Raw genomic sequence first — 15,903 nt, forward strand, 5'->3', positions numbered from 1 at the left:
CATCCCGGCGAACCAAGAAAATGAAAAGGTTCGGGCAAAAATTAGGGACAAAAAAAAAAAAAAAGATTGTACACCCGGTAAGTTGAAAACCTGAAAAGGCAACTTATGCAAAAATGGGTATCTCGGTGGATTGAAAACCCGAAAAGGGCGATCCAGGCAAAAGTTAGGGATTAAGCGAATGACTGCGTTCTGAGTAGTTCTGAATCTCATCTCGTGCCAATGACTGGAAATTTTTGAAGGATAGGAAACAGTCCAATCACTCTTTCAGAAAGCTGATCATCTGGAGGATCTTGAAGACGGGCAAGTCATAGCAGAATTGGAACCCAATAGAAATCCATTTCACATTGCCATTAGATTAATTTCTGTTTTTATCTATTGTGCGATTACCTCTTTCCAGGGATTGCTTCTTAATGTAAATGCCTATTCAGAGGCCATTCAATCAATAAAATCATGTTATTCAGTATATCTCTGTTTTCATTTTCATTTTACTGTTTTGTTTGCAAAAATGACGTCCGAATTTTTGATAAACATTGCATCATGACACATAAGGGCTTTACAGGTACATGCTTAATAAACATTTAAAATTGTTGTAAATTTTAAGTGCTTTGGATCGTCTATTCAGAACAGATACCCTCGGAGCATTTCCTTAAAATCCCCTGTAGATGATCGTGAATATCTTCCCCAGTGAAGTCACCCACAGACAAATTCGGTGTCTTATCCCTGCAGAGCTGATCAGAGCGTTGGATTCTTCAATCCCCAGCAGTTTCTCACCATCGTACTTCCCCAAGCGGTTGTTTCAGGACATACACTCCCCAGCGGAGTTGACAGTGCCAGACTGTATCTTCCCAGCAGAAGTGGCTGCTCCTTAGAGTTCGATGCCAGACCGATAATCCCAATTCCAGATCCATGGTTTTTTTCCTTGAAGCAGAACATCGGTACCGTATCAGTGTTTGCTCCCCCTGCTGAGTCATCTCTCGCAAATCATGGTTGCCAGAACCATTGTAGCTTTCCTCAGTAGCAGGCTTCCAATGCTATTCTTTCCCCGATCAGAGTCTCGGTATGGCCAGAACACCGCATGGCTAGTCATCTCCCCACAGAGTTCTTTGCGCTGTGCATCTCCAACAGCCTTGCCAGGGTCCAGAAGATGGTGATCATTTCCCCAGTAGATCCCCTTGCCTCGGCTTGGCATTCTACCCAGCATTTCGCATCCCTGCATGTAGAATCATATTGCATTGCATCCTTCCAAATCGCATAGCATTTCCATTTTCATGGAGCATTACGCCATTGAAAAATTCAAACATACGCATGTAAGCATAAAACATTCTCGTTATCCCAAATGATAAGCTAGAAGTTGTTTCCAGTACTCAGACTGAAGATTGTTCATGACTTACCTTTGTTATCCCCAGCAAGTGTCATTGGCCCATGCGCCGCCTCTATTATCATTCCCTATTTCTGCCAATGCTGACAGGCATGAAGTTTTCCGATGTTCAGATCGAAGAAGTTTCCGACGTTCAGGTCGATGCAACTTGTGGCATTTAGGCCAGTTTTCCGGTATCCAGACCGAAGTGGCATTCAGGCCAGTTTTCCGGTATCCAGACCGAAGTGGCATTCAGGCCAAGTCTTTCCGATGTTCAGATCGAAGAAGTTTCTGACGTTCAGGTCGATGCAACTTGTGGCATTCAGGCCAGTTTTCTGGTATCCAGACCGAAGTGGCATTCAGGCCAGTTTTCCGGTATCCAGACCGAAGTGGCATTCAGGCAAATTTTCCGATATTCAGATCGAAGTGGCATTCAGGCCAAGTCTTTCCGATGTTCAGATCGAAGAAGTTTCCGACGTTCAGGTCGATGCGACTTGTGGCATTCAGGCCAATTTTCCGATGTTCAAATCGAAATCCTTTCCAGTATTCAGACTGATGAGCGGCATTCAGGCCATGGTTATTTCTGTGTTACCATTTATTTTGGTATCCAGTTTAACATTCTTTTTCGGTATTCAGACTGACTTTCACCGTACCAGACGGATTCTTCTTTCAAGACCCCCTCTTTGCCGATTCTGACAGACATTGTTACTTCACATCACTTCAGTGCAAATTTTTGGGCTTTTATTTTATTCAATCCCTTGATACCTCGAAAGCACGAAAGAAGCTGTCATCTTCCTTCCGGGTCTCCAGTTGATTGAATAGGGGCAGCTGTAATACCCCAAAATTTACCCTTCATTTTTCCTGAAAAAAAAAATTATTTAATTAATTAATTAATTAATTAATTACTTTAAATAAATAAATAAAATAAATAAATAAAATATAACAAATTATTTTGGACTTGGGTCTCCCTCATTTGAGCCTATTACCCACGAAATCAGTCTATAAATACTGAAGTTTCAGTAGAGGAAAGGACACTTGTAGTTACACTTGGAGTTACACTGGGAGATTCACTTGAGAAAGAAGGAAGAGAAGCAAAACACTCTGAGGTTTCCTTGGAACAAAACCCTGAGGAAAAAGATAGTGAGAGAAAAGCCAACAGAGTTCAGAGCAACCTCCAAACCCTGAAGGGAACTCAACTTGTAAACCTCACGGGTGCAATTCAATTTCAATCAAGCTCTCCAATCAGGTATGCCTTATATCCATCATCTTTATGCCTTTTATTTGAATGCTCTAAATGTATGAGGTATTATGGGTGAATTTGATACCTTTTTTGTGAGCCTTTTGTGAATTTTGATGGAATTATTCATGTGGTTACATTTTGATTTAGGGGCAACTCTGGGTTACCCTATTTTGTTTATTCTAACCTGTCTTGTGTTTCCATGGCATTGTTTTCTCTTGATTTCATCCTGCTGCTCTAACCCTTTGTCGAGTTTTGTGAGGGCTCACATGGCTTTCGCAGAGACACTCGCGTGGTTTCCCACTTTATTTGTGGGATACCCCCTGGAGTTTTATTCTGATTATTCGTGTTGACTGATTTCCTTTGACGGTCCAGCTGGAGACATTTCAGGGTTTCTTGCCCCTTTAACTGCTATAGCTTCGGATCTTTATCCGTGTGGTAATTTTTTCCCTTTCTCATACTTTATCGCTTTCTTAGCTGGAAGACCTCGATAGGAGGCAATGTTTGAGCCCCTTGGTGGCATTTTACTTTGAGATACATGTTTTGTGTTTTGTATTCATATCCCTGCAGGTAGCGCGGTTCCTTCGTCAAGGACTGCCTTTTTGCCCTCGAGCATCCCAAACCCTAAAACCCAAAGCAACACGTTTACTCCTTCTACTACAGGCGAGTAAGTCTCCAAAGGTCGAGCATCCGGTAGATTGCGTAGTGACGTCGTTCGTCCAAAACCCAATCCATAACCCCGTAGTTAGCCGAACTACGGCTTGCTCTGATTCTCATTCCAGATGAGATACGTAGGCATAAGACGCGATGTCTTAGCGAGCATACATCCCCCCAACCCATAGGTCAGCCGAGCTACGAAGACTCTGATTCTCATATTCAGATGAGATACGTATGCAGTGGATGCGACATCGCGCGAGTCATTTTCATTTAACCCCTTTTTTTTTTGGCAAACAGCACAAGATAAACCCACACCCTTTAGACAAGAACTACAAAAGTGGATCCCGTAGAGTACTACGGATGCGTAGGGGTGCTAATACCTTCCCTTCACATAACCGACTCCCGAACCCAAGATTTGGTTGCGAGACCCCGTCTTGTCCTTTCCTTTTTCAGGTTTACTTCGAGCGTTTCCTTTCCCTCCCTTGGGATGAATAATGCACGGTGGCGACTCTTCTGTCATTTTCTTTCGCCGGTTGTTTTTTCGCACACTGTATTTTTCAGGTTACGACAACTGGCGACTCTGCTGGGGAAATTAAGAAGTTGACCTCTTGCTGGTCCATCTTCCCTAAGCGAGTCCCTCCTAGCTTTTGTAGTTTGTTTGTTTATTGGGTGTTCATGCTTTTGTATAGTTATTTATTTACCTGCTTTACCTTATTTCATTGTGTACATATCATTGTTGTATCTGTTGGTTGGCTATGGCTGCTTGGTGATCTTTGTGAGATGAGTTCTATACCCGAACTCGAGTGCACTTAAGATAGGAGAATGGCATAGTCCTGTCAACTTGTGTGGAGTATTCCTTAGCGAGTTGACTTGCAAGCCCATTCACTTGGTGGAGGTCATGTTGAGATCAATAATGTCACATAAGTAAGTTGTGGTTAGACATTACTTGTTCCAATATAGACCTAAGAAGCCAAGGACCTTAGTTTACCTAACCCATCTTGGCCTATTCGTAGTTGAATTCTGTGCAGTTGAATTCCCTTCAGGGTTTGGAGGTTGCTCTAAACTCTGTTAGCTCTTCTCTTACTATCTTTTTCCTCACGGTTTTGTTCCAAGGAAACCTTAGAGTATTTTGCTTCTCTTCCTTTTTCTCAAGTGAAGCCTTGGTATTTATAGACTGAATTTCATGGTTTTGTGGGCTCAAATGAAGAGACCCAAGTCCAAAATTTTTTTTTATTATATTTTATTTATTTTTTATTATTATTTATTTATTTTTGTAAAAAATTATTTATTTATTTATTTATTTTTTTTGTTTTTTCGTTTTTTTTTTCGGATCTAATTCTGATTGACATGATGAAATGCAATATGAAATGAATGCATGAATGAGGAGGGCAAATTTTGGGGTGTTACAGGCCTTAGTGTAGGTGTTTAATTGGCTGCATTGTATGGTAAAACACTAGTTGGATACTAATGTCTTGACTGATGTCATGACATGATGTTGAGGTGTTTGTGTGACTGCATTATAGGTTAGAATATCTAGCTGTACTCTGATGTCTTGACTGATGTCATGACATACTTGAGTAGTTTACTGCAGGAGTAGCTAATACAGGAATTATTGAATGTCAAATTGGATGTTGTGACATTCATCCCTGTCAGCAGATAATGAGGAATAGAACAGTTGGTGTTCTGTTAGAACACAATATTCATTTTCAGTCTGGTTATCAAGGAAAGACCAGACCTGGCATAAGGTCTACTGTCTGATGTCAAACTGGATGTTATGACATTCATCATTGACAACATATACTGAACAATAGACAGAGTGGTGTTCTGCTACACTTCAGTATGTTTCTCAGTCTGTTCTTAAAGAGGATAACAGAACTGACTTAAGGCTAAATGTGTAAATGTCAAATTGGATGCTTTGACATTTATTAATGTAAGCTGTTACTGTAGAATGGACAGATTGGTCCTGTACAGTTCAGCAAATTTATACAGTCTGTTTTCAGGAAAAACAGACTTAGCATATGGTCCTTGATGTCAAGCTGAATGTTGTGACATTCATTCCTGACAGCATATGCTAAATTGTAGGTTGTTTAGTTTTTCTGTTTCAGCATTTTTCTCAGGCTATTCTTCAGGGATTCAACAGCTGAGAGAAAATCCAGGAAACCAACAACCAAGCTACATTTAATGAACCTAACAAATAGCCTATTTGTTAGTAACCTAGATGTGGAATTTAGGGGAACTCGCGTGACCTTAAATTCAAAAGAATACAAGTACAAGGCCCAAGTGCTGCAATATAAAAGGAAGTCATTCCTTCATTCAGAACTGGGGATTTTGAGGCGTGAAGATTTAGTGTGTCAATCATACTTCACTGCTGTATTTTTGTGAGTCTTGTATTAGAAATATCTTGTAAGCCAAGCTATTATCAAGTAGATGATTGCATTGGTATAGGGTGTTCATTGAGTTGTAAGTGTTGTGTCACTCTAAGCTTTTAAGTGTGAGTGCTGTGTATCTTGATTAAAGTTGTTAAGCACAATCAAGAGTTGTTTGAAGTGTGACTTCAAAATTGTCTTTAATATTGATTAAAGGTAGTAATCACTGAGGTGATTGAGGGGGAGTGAGTAGGAACTCTGATCTTCGTGTAAGATTGAAATTGCATTGGGTAGGTATTAAGTGATAGGGTTAAACAGTTGGTTTAAGGTCTGAATTAATACTACTAATAGTGGATTTCCTCCCTGGCTTGGTAGCCCCCAGACGTAGGTCATGTTGGACCGAACTGGGTAAACAATTACTCATGTTATTTACTGCACTTACATTTTTCTGCATAATCCTTGTCTGCGCAGAATTGGATGTCATAACAACCCGTGTGACATCGAAAGTCTGTTAACTAGAATTTCAATTGGCATCAGAGCAGGCACCCTGCCTGTTATTTTCTGGGTGAGATCTAGGGAAGTTACTTTCTAGTACCATGGACAAGGATATAGGACACTCAAATAGACCACCCATGCTGGATGGTTCTAACTATGATGACTGGAAGCCTCGTATGATAGCCTTCTTAAGGTCTCTAGACAGCAAAGTCTGGGGAGCTGTCAACAAAGGATGGGAACACCCAACGAGGACAGGTGAAGATGGAGTCAGTGTGCAGATTCCTGAAGAATAGTGGGACAAGAAGCAAGAGGCATTAGCCCTTGGAAATTCTAAGGCCTTGAATGCATTGTTCAATGGAATCAGTAAGAACATCTTCAGACTGGTGCACCACTGTGAGCTGGCCAAGGAAGTGTGGGATACCCTCAAGGTAACTCATCAAGGTACCTCCAAGGTGAAGATGTCTAAACTTCAGATGCTGACCACCAAGTTTGAAAATCTGAGGATGAAAGAGGATGAGACTATTCATGACTTTCACATGAATATTCTTGAGATTGCAAACACCTCTGGTGGCTTAGGGGAGAAAATGGCTGAAGAGAAACTTGTAAGAAAGATTATCAGGTCATTACCTAAGAGATTTGCCATGAAGGTCACTGCAATAGAAGAGGCTCAAGATATCTGCAAGATGAAGGTGGATGAGCTCATTGGTTCGCTCCAAACTTTTGAAATGGGCTTGTGTGAGAATGTTGAAAAGAAGAACGGAAGCATAGCCTTTGTATCAAATGCTGAAGAGGAGTCAGAAGCTGGATATACTGGAGGTGATGAAAGCATATCAGAAGCCATAGCCATGCTTGGGAGACAGTTCAACAAGTTCATAAAGAAGGTTGATCAACAGGGTAGACCTAATGTCAAGAACTCTTCATATGACATCAGTAGAAAGTCAAAATATGAAGAAAAGGTCACTCATGGCAAGGGAATCCAATGCCATGGATGTGAAGGTTATGGCCATATTAAAGCTGAATACCCTACCTTTCTCAAGATGCAAAAGTAACGGCTATCTGTCACATGGTCTGAGGGAGATTCTGAGAGTGAATCTGAAGGAGAATCTGCTAAACATGTCACTACACTGACTAGTGTTTGTGACACTGATGATGACTCAAGTGCATATGAACTTACCTTGGATGAACTTGCTGCCTCATATAAAGAATTATGTGTTAAAAGTGCAGAAGTTTGTATCCAAGGAGAAAAGCAGAAGAAACTCATCAAAGAGCTGGAAGCTGAAAAACAGAAGCAGCTAAAAGTCATAGATGGTCTGAATGGTGAGATTTCTTTACTGACATCTAAGCTAGAACAAATGACAAAATCCATCAGAATGTTGAACAAAGGAACTGATACCTTGGAAGAGATTTTAAAGGTAGGACAGAAGTCAGGAACCATGTTTGGTTTAGGCTTTGCTAAGAAATCTTCATCTGAACTCAAAAGACCTAAGGCTGAAGTTCAGAAATTCAAGCAGAAGTCACATCCGATGTCTCAACATCAGAGAACAAGAATGAGTAACCATCAGAAGAAGAAATTTCAGAGATGGAGATGTCATTACTGTGGTAGATTTGTGTAACACCTCAAAATTTGCCCTCCTCTCTTGGGACTAGCTTAGCATTATGCATTTCATTTTTAGGACACTAGTCATTGCATCTTTGCATATCATGTGGAAACAATAAGCAAGTTATCCTCCTAAGTCTTTCTCAGAAGATAAAGAGGTTAAAAGATTCATGCCTGAGGGTCTCATAAATTGATCACTAATCATCTGAGGGGTTGTGCTTCAATTAGGGTTTCTTGGTTCTTCAAGGAGGTTGACCTTTATCTTGGTTGAAATGGTACATCACCATCATCATGGATACATTGTCATCACCAGGAGGTTCATTGTTCCTGATCAGATTCCTTGAGATTAGGGTTTTTGACCTCTGGTCAACCCTAATCAATTGTATTGTGCCAATCAGACTTTTGCAAGGAGATGGGGCCTTTGTGGAGATGGGGATTATTCTATGATTTTATTGAGCTTGTACAAGCTAGGGTTTCATTTGGGAGCCATTTCATCAGAAGATTGAGGCTCAAATTCATCTGTGCATGACCAAGTCATCTATCAATTGGAAAAAGTCAACCATAGGTCAACTGATAGATTTGAAGGTGGGAGATGGTTAGAAACACTTCATTCATGTTCAAACAAGTCTCATTTGACATTTCAAACATCAACATTGAAGAAAATAAAGTCAGGACAAAACTTTCCAAAAATAGTAAGTGACTTGTAATTTGAAATTGCCAAAAATGGAAAGGTTTTCTCCTCAAGTTTACATCATCAAGAAAGCTTCAAATGAAATTTTTCCCAACATGAAAGTTGTAAATCTTGTTCTCCCATTTCCAAAAAGTCCAAGAACATGAATTTCTCATGTATGGTTGAGAAGATATGGACCAGTCTTGGTCAAATGAATTTGAACTTCACAAGTGCATAACTTTTGAACCATAAGGCCAAATGGAGTGGTTCTTTTTGCAACATTCTTGTTTTGACATGAGCTATCCAAATTATACATCATATTCCATGCATTTTGATCACAAAAATATTTGAATTTCCATTTGAATTTTGGAGGGAAAATGGTAATTTGAAAAATATGCTTTGTTTTCACTTTCCACCAATTACATTTGCCTTCAAATATCATTTCATGTGGATTTCAAACCAAAATGTGCACTGTTTCATTGGCATGCATTACATGAGGGTGCATTGGCAAATTGGCCATAACACTTCAACTTCACTAATCCATTTGCTTTTGGCTTAATTGTGATTACCAACATCATTAGCACAGCATATAAAAGCATAAGCATAACTGTTTTTGTGATTAACATAACAGAATTCTCAGATCTAGATCTAAATTCACAAATCTCTTCAATTTTCTCTCTCACTTTTTCTTCAATTTTCTCCATAAACCTTGCATTGTTCTTGATTGATCCTTCACCCATGAGGATAATTTGACACTTTGGAAGCAAGATCTATCCATTTTCGTGCTGGTTTTGGAACTGTTGCAACATTCATCCATTCATGGCAGTTGAGGATTTGAGCAATATCAAGCATAATTGAGCTATCAATACTCATCCATTCCATCATTCAAGAGTTGAGGAAGAGCTGTTTCTGATTTTCCAAGCCTGAATCTACTGATTTCATCTCTGCACTTCAATTAAGGTTAGAATTCGATCATCACAATTCATGAAATTGGTGGATGTATGTTGTAGATCTTTCATAGGTGGTTAATCTGCACTTTAGCTCATTGAAATCCATGCTGAAATGAGTGAGTTATGTTGAATCTAAGTTTGATGTATGAAACTTCTCTTGCTCGATCCATGCATGTTAGTGAGAGTTAGGCTAAACTAAGTGTGGATTAATGATATACGTGGAGAGATGAACATGATGATGTATTTGTTTTGCATTTCTGGAGGATTTTGTTCTTGAGCTCAAGAACACGTATGAACATGATGAACTTCTTAGGCTTTTAAGTCCAGAACTCCATTTGATCCGTCCAGCGCGTATTCTGCATGCGTTTCCATGTTAGTGACCATGCATTGGGCCAGCTCATCCTGGCGTGGCACTTTGATTGGTGTTAATTGTTTCCCGCTGGCACATCAGTTAAGTGAAACGGTGCGTTTCACTTAACTGAGCGCGCCACTTTCAAATAGCGACACACTTCGATTCCCCGCTCTGACGTTTTCCATGATTGCTTTGCATTTTTCATCATTATTCCATCCATGTTCATGTGCTAGTTCTTCATGATTTTTTATTTTTCTCTCCACTTAAAAAATTCATAACTCAATGAATAATTGTCCAAATAATGTGTGGTTTTTTTCATTGTGTTCCTCATCATGTCTAGTATTTTATGAGATTTTTTCCAGAAATTGTGCATGCATGAATTTTGTTTTGGCTTAGGGATTGTGTATGAATGTGCTTTCTTGACATACCTTGCCAAAAGCTTTGTGAAATGATGAGTTTTGATCCAATGATTTTGAAACCTTGCATGATTAAACTAGACACTTTGATTGAAATTTTTGTGTTGAGTTTGTATTTTTCTCATTTCTGGTTGATGAGTTATGATCTGATTAATGTAGGTGTGACAATGTGTGTCACACCTTTGCTTGCTTGACTTGTTGATTTTAGTTGCCATGCCAAATGAACTTCAATTGATGAGATTTTTTGCATGATGCTACTTCTGGATGTTAGGATTGATCATGAATTTTTGTGGAAATTTTTGATTCATTTTGCATTTGTTTGAGATTTTCCTTTCTGGTTGACCATTTGTGGACTTTTTGATAGTCATGAATTCAAATGATTTATGAAATGCTTGATGTTTATCATATGGAATTGAAATTTTGCACATTGTTTCTAGACACTTTGAAGTTTATTGTGAATTTGGTTTGAGACATTTATCATGTTTGGATCCTAGGGAGCCTTATGGAATTTATTTTCCATGCTTAGACTTGTCCAAATGCTTTGATTTTTGGTGTGTTGATCATGTGATGTGTGCTGTTTAGCCATGATTTTTCTTGAGATTTATTGAATCATGTTTGAGTTGATGTGGATTGGTTCATTCTGTTTGCTTCAATGAGCTTTGAACTTGCATGCCTTGCCTTATTTGCTTTGTGAAATGAAATTGGTTGATGATATGAACATGAGACCACTTGGATGTTGTTCTTAATTGATTGAACTTGATTCTTGTCAATTTTTATGTTCTGTTTTGAATTATTTCTCCCTCTTTGACCCTAGGCCTTGTCCTAGTGGTTTGCTTCTCATGTTTGAGCTTGGTTGCAGGTTAAGAAGCATATGGCTATGAGGGAATTGATTCACATTGCTTGAGTTGGCTATTTGGTTTATCTTTATTAACATTGAGTTGTTTTGTAGGTGGATTAGTTTCTTTGAGTTGAGCTTATGCTTTGCCTTGGTGCATTGATGTTTTGTCTGTTGGCTTGTGTACAGTTAACTGTTGACCATTAGTCTGTCTGTTTGACTTTTTAAGTTGAATACTGATTGAGTTAGATTGTTTTCAGGTACATTAGTTGCTTAAGTTCTTTGAACTTGCTTTTGCTATTGCTTGGTTGCTTAACCAATTGAGGTATAACCCACTGACTTCATGTAGTCTGGAAGACCTGTCTTGTTACTTGGGCAGGCACCTGTCTGAAGCCCTCCTTAAGAGGCAATGCTTGTGTTTGTTTATCTTTGTGCCAAGCAGGAAAAGACCTTTGATAAGGCAATTGGCAGATAAAAGAGATGTGCAATCCATCTCCTACTATTCAGTTGAGTCATCCCTTTGCTCACACACCTTGTGTTGATGCATTGTGGATATTAACCCAAGATCTATGTTGAGTCGGTCATATATGGATAGAAGAGTTCCTGCTTTCTGAACTCCCACACCTTCTATTTGAGTCAAGCTCTCCCAGGCCAGGGATAAGAGCTGTGAGGCACACCCCTCACTTCCCATTTCATCTGCTTCACCCTAACTCTCAATGTTAGGGTTAAGAGCTAACATCACCCTGATACAGTTGGCTTGTGTTTCACAGCCTAACCTTGTGTGAGCCCACTTTGTTTGTATATAGTGTGTGCTAATTGTGTGCATGTTTGCTTTGTTGTGCTTGTGCTGTTTAAGATAGCTTGCTGCCTGTGCAAGTTAGATAGAAAACACAACCTAGGACCATTGTGGAATACATGATAACTATTAGGCTCGAGTCAGTCTCCCTTCTAGTTGGTCGTTTCCCAGTCTCTGGTTAGGAGAAAGTTTCTCCCCTGTTCAGGGGAACTACGTTGCCCTGATCCTCATACCAGATGAGATACGTAGGCAGGAGGTCGTACGAGATCTCTCCGGGCACCCTTTTTCTTTTTTTGTGTGTGTTTGCTTGACAGTTGCTAGGCTCGAGTGCCAGACTCCTTAGTAACTTGTTTGGTTGTTATCCTTCTTGTGTGTTAGGAGATGGATGTAAGCCCAGCGATTGGCATTCTGTATCCTATTGTTGTGTGCTTGGAGTCCGATATAAGTCCAGCAATTGGCATTTGGTTTCTAGTATGGGTTTGTTTGGTTCAGAGTCTGATGTAAGTCCAGCGATTGGCATTCGGTTTCCATGTTTGCCTGTTTGCGTGTGTTTTGTTTCGGCGTGCGTGAGCCGAACTACGGTAGCTCTGATTCTCATTCCAGATGATATACGTAGGCATAGGATGCGATATCCTAGCGAGCCCTTTCCCCTCTTCTTCCACCTGTGTTGTTTCCAGTATGTGTGTGTAATGTTTTGAGCAGTGTTTTAGCAACCTTATCCTATCTTTTTGAGAGTGGATCCCGTCGAGTACGACAGACGTGAGGGGTGCTAATACCTTCCCCTTGCGTAACCGACTCCCGATCCCATCTCTCTTTGGTCGCGAGACCATTTCCTTTCCAAGTTTACTTCGAGCGTTTCCTTTCCCTCTTTGGGATAAATAACGCACAATGGCGGCTCTGTTTGTTTTTGTTTTAGCCCGCCGTTTGTTTTTCGCGGATGCGACAACTGGCGACTCTGCTGGGGAAACTAAGAAGTTGACCTATTGCTGGTCCATCTTCCCTAAGCGAGTCTCTCCTAGCGCTCTAGGATAGTTTAGGTTTCTTGTGTTGCTCTATTTATTGCATTTATTATTATTCTCCTATGTATATTTGCATAAATGTTTGCATGCATCATACTATCATATTGTTGTCCTCTATACAGGTGGTTCCTCTGATTTGGGGTGGGTGTTCTGAGTGGGGCTAAAACCCAGGCCCGAGTATACACCTAGGATTAGTGTGGTCTCACGTTCCTCACATGCTGGTTGGGCATGTTGTTACGACGTGACATACCACGAGCCGGACGAGGTTCATCTGAGAGAGCTCTTCCATTGTGGAGTACTCCACTTTGGTCTAGTGACCTCTTTTGAGCTGTTGACTTCGGTGACCGATCTTTCTCGGATCTTTGGTTTAGACGATCTTAAGAGAGCTGCAACGGCACACCCGAAAGGGCAAACCCGTTGAGTATCTTTGCCCGATTGTCGAGACCATTATCCGCCTTAGGGTGACCTGATTAGAATTCACCTGTGAGGGGAGGGTTGATTCTTACAGATGCATGTTCTGATGGTGACTTTGATGGTGACTATTGGTTCCGTTATTGATCAGAGTCCTATTTATAAGTCGGATTTATGGATTTATTTCCGAGACGCCGGAGTTCTGTCCGTGGTATTTATCAGTGGGGATCCGTTTATTTCAGGATTCCCTGGGCTGGTTCAGAGGGTCTTATGGTTATCTATTCAGAGGACTTTCTAGTGATGATGGTGATGTATCATTCCGTTCCGTTTATTTCGGAACCCCAAGTCTGATTTGTGGTTACATATTCCTTCAGATGGTTGTGATTAATTCAGAGGCTGTAACTCAGTGCAGTAAATGTTCAGATGACTTGGAGGATGGCACAGTGCATTGCATTCACGCATCAGCATCATCCACATTTTGCATTCATCGGCATCTAACTCATGTTTATCCATACTCAGGGTCCATTCTTGATTGAGATCCTGGTTGAGAGACATCCTGGTGTCAGAATGTTATTGTCGAATTTTTTATCCGTCTCGATGAAGCCAGAATCGAAGGAAAGAGTGTTCCTCATATGGATAGACATTGCATTCATGCGTGAGTCATAATAACCTGTCTTCTGTTTTGCAGGTGTCAGTTTCTAACATGTTTGGGTTTACACAGGAATCATTGCTCGTGCACGCCGAATCATTCCCTTGCACACAACTCGTCCACACAGATACTTCACCAGACGCAATACACCAAGGCTGATGGATCTACCTAATACAGACTTTCTCGAGCTGAAGGAGAAGATGAATGAGTTGATTAACATCATGCAAGGGTTTGCAGTCGGGCAGAAGGCACTGGCTGATAAAGTAGAGAAGCTCGAGCGGGCTTCAGCTGCCAACAGTGGTGTTAATCTGGATGGTGTCTCTAACCATGGTCTTGGTGGTTCTAGGGACGGTAGAAAGAGGACAACTGTGGGTGTGGTGACCAACAATGCTGGTGGTTTTGGTGCTGCCACTGGTGGTGGACCCGGTCAGATGGGTAATAACATGAAGGACAGTCTGTTCCCTCCTTTCTTTGGGGCTGAGGATGATAGGGAGGAAGACAGAGAAGCTGATCAATTCTCCATGCATAATGAGCCGTTTGGGCAATACGGTGTCCAACCACCGAATAAGGAGATCCAGTTGCTGGCGGAAAAAATCAGGGCTCTCGAAAGCTATGCTACTCCGGGGGTTGTCAATATGTCGAACATGGGGCTGGTTGAGGGGATTGTGATCCCACAGAAGTTCAAGGCGCCCGCATTTGATAAATATAATGGCAGTTCTTGCCCGGAAACTCATCTCCAGGCTTTTGTCCGGAAATTTTTTGCCTATACAACAGATCAGAAGCTCTGGATATACTTCTTCCAAGATAGTCTGTTTGGTGGATCTCTTGAATGGTATACCAAGTTGAAGTCTTCGGATATCAAGAGCTGGCAAGATCTTGGAGATGCATTCTTTAAACAGTACCAGTTCAACGCTGATATGGCTCCTAGTCGTACCCAGCTGCAGGGTATGTCTCAGAAGCCGAGTGAAGAGTTTAAAGAATACGCACAGAGATGGAGGGAGATGGCTGCCAGAGTTCAACCTCCACTGGTGGATCGGGAGATGTCTGATCCATTCATGGGTACCCTGCAGGGGTTTTTTGCTGAAAGGATGGTGGGTTGTCCCGTCACTGGCTTTGCAGACATTGTGGTGGTAGGGGAGAGAATTGAAAGTTGGCTGAGAATGGGGAAAATACAGGGAAATGCTCCGTCATCTGGAGTAAAGAAGCCATTTGGGAACGGTCAGCGTAAAAATGAGGGTGAATCGAGTGTTGTGTATGCCCAGAGAGGACACGGTAGGGATCGTTACTACCAGCACACTGTTGCGGTAACTACCCCTGTTGGTAATCAGTCAGTACGACAGCAACATCCGCCACCTCAACAGAGAGCATCGAGAGCCGGGTACCAAGTGAGGGGAAAAGGGATTGATCGTCAGTTCGATAAGCCGCCTGTGACATATGCTGTTCTGTTTAAGAAGTTGATGGATCTTGGGTTGGTTCAGCCAAGGACGATGGTTCCGTTAAGATCAGATCAGAGGTCTCCTAATTATGATGAGAACTCCGAGTGTGAATTCCATTCTGGAACACCAGAGCATAACATTGAGGGCTGTAGAGCTTTTAAGCATGTTGTCCAGAATCTGGTAGACTCCAAGGCCATCAATTTTGCACCATCTCCGAACGTTAATGCTAATCCCATGTCGGCGCATGGTCACGCGTTGGTGGGTGCGATTGCTGAAGATTCGGATCACGCCTGTGCGGTAGGTGAAGAGACTGACAGTAACTGCGAGTTTGATGGTTGGATAAAACCGTGCGTACCAGGGATGGAGATCCAGAACTGGAGGGCCTAAAAAGATCATCACTGTCACTCTACTTAAAGAGTAATATTTTTCTGTTTTCAATTTTGTTTGCATGAAAGTCATACGTTTTGCCCGAAACGTAATGGTCCATTGTAAGGGCCACCTCAAGAATGCCATTCGGTTTCAAGAATGCCGGGGCCACATATTAGAGAGTCTATGGTGACTTTGTTTCATGATATGATTCATCATGAAATTGAATGCTATGTTGATGACATGATAGCAAAGTCCCAAACAGAAGTGGGGCATTCAGCTGACATTGGGTCA

This window comes from Lathyrus oleraceus, chromosome 7 (genome assembly GCF_024323335.1).
Source record: "Lathyrus oleraceus cultivar Zhongwan6 chromosome 7, CAAS_Psat_ZW6_1.0, whole genome shotgun sequence".
NCBI lineage: Eukaryota > Viridiplantae > Streptophyta > Magnoliopsida > Fabales > Fabaceae > Lathyrus > Lathyrus oleraceus.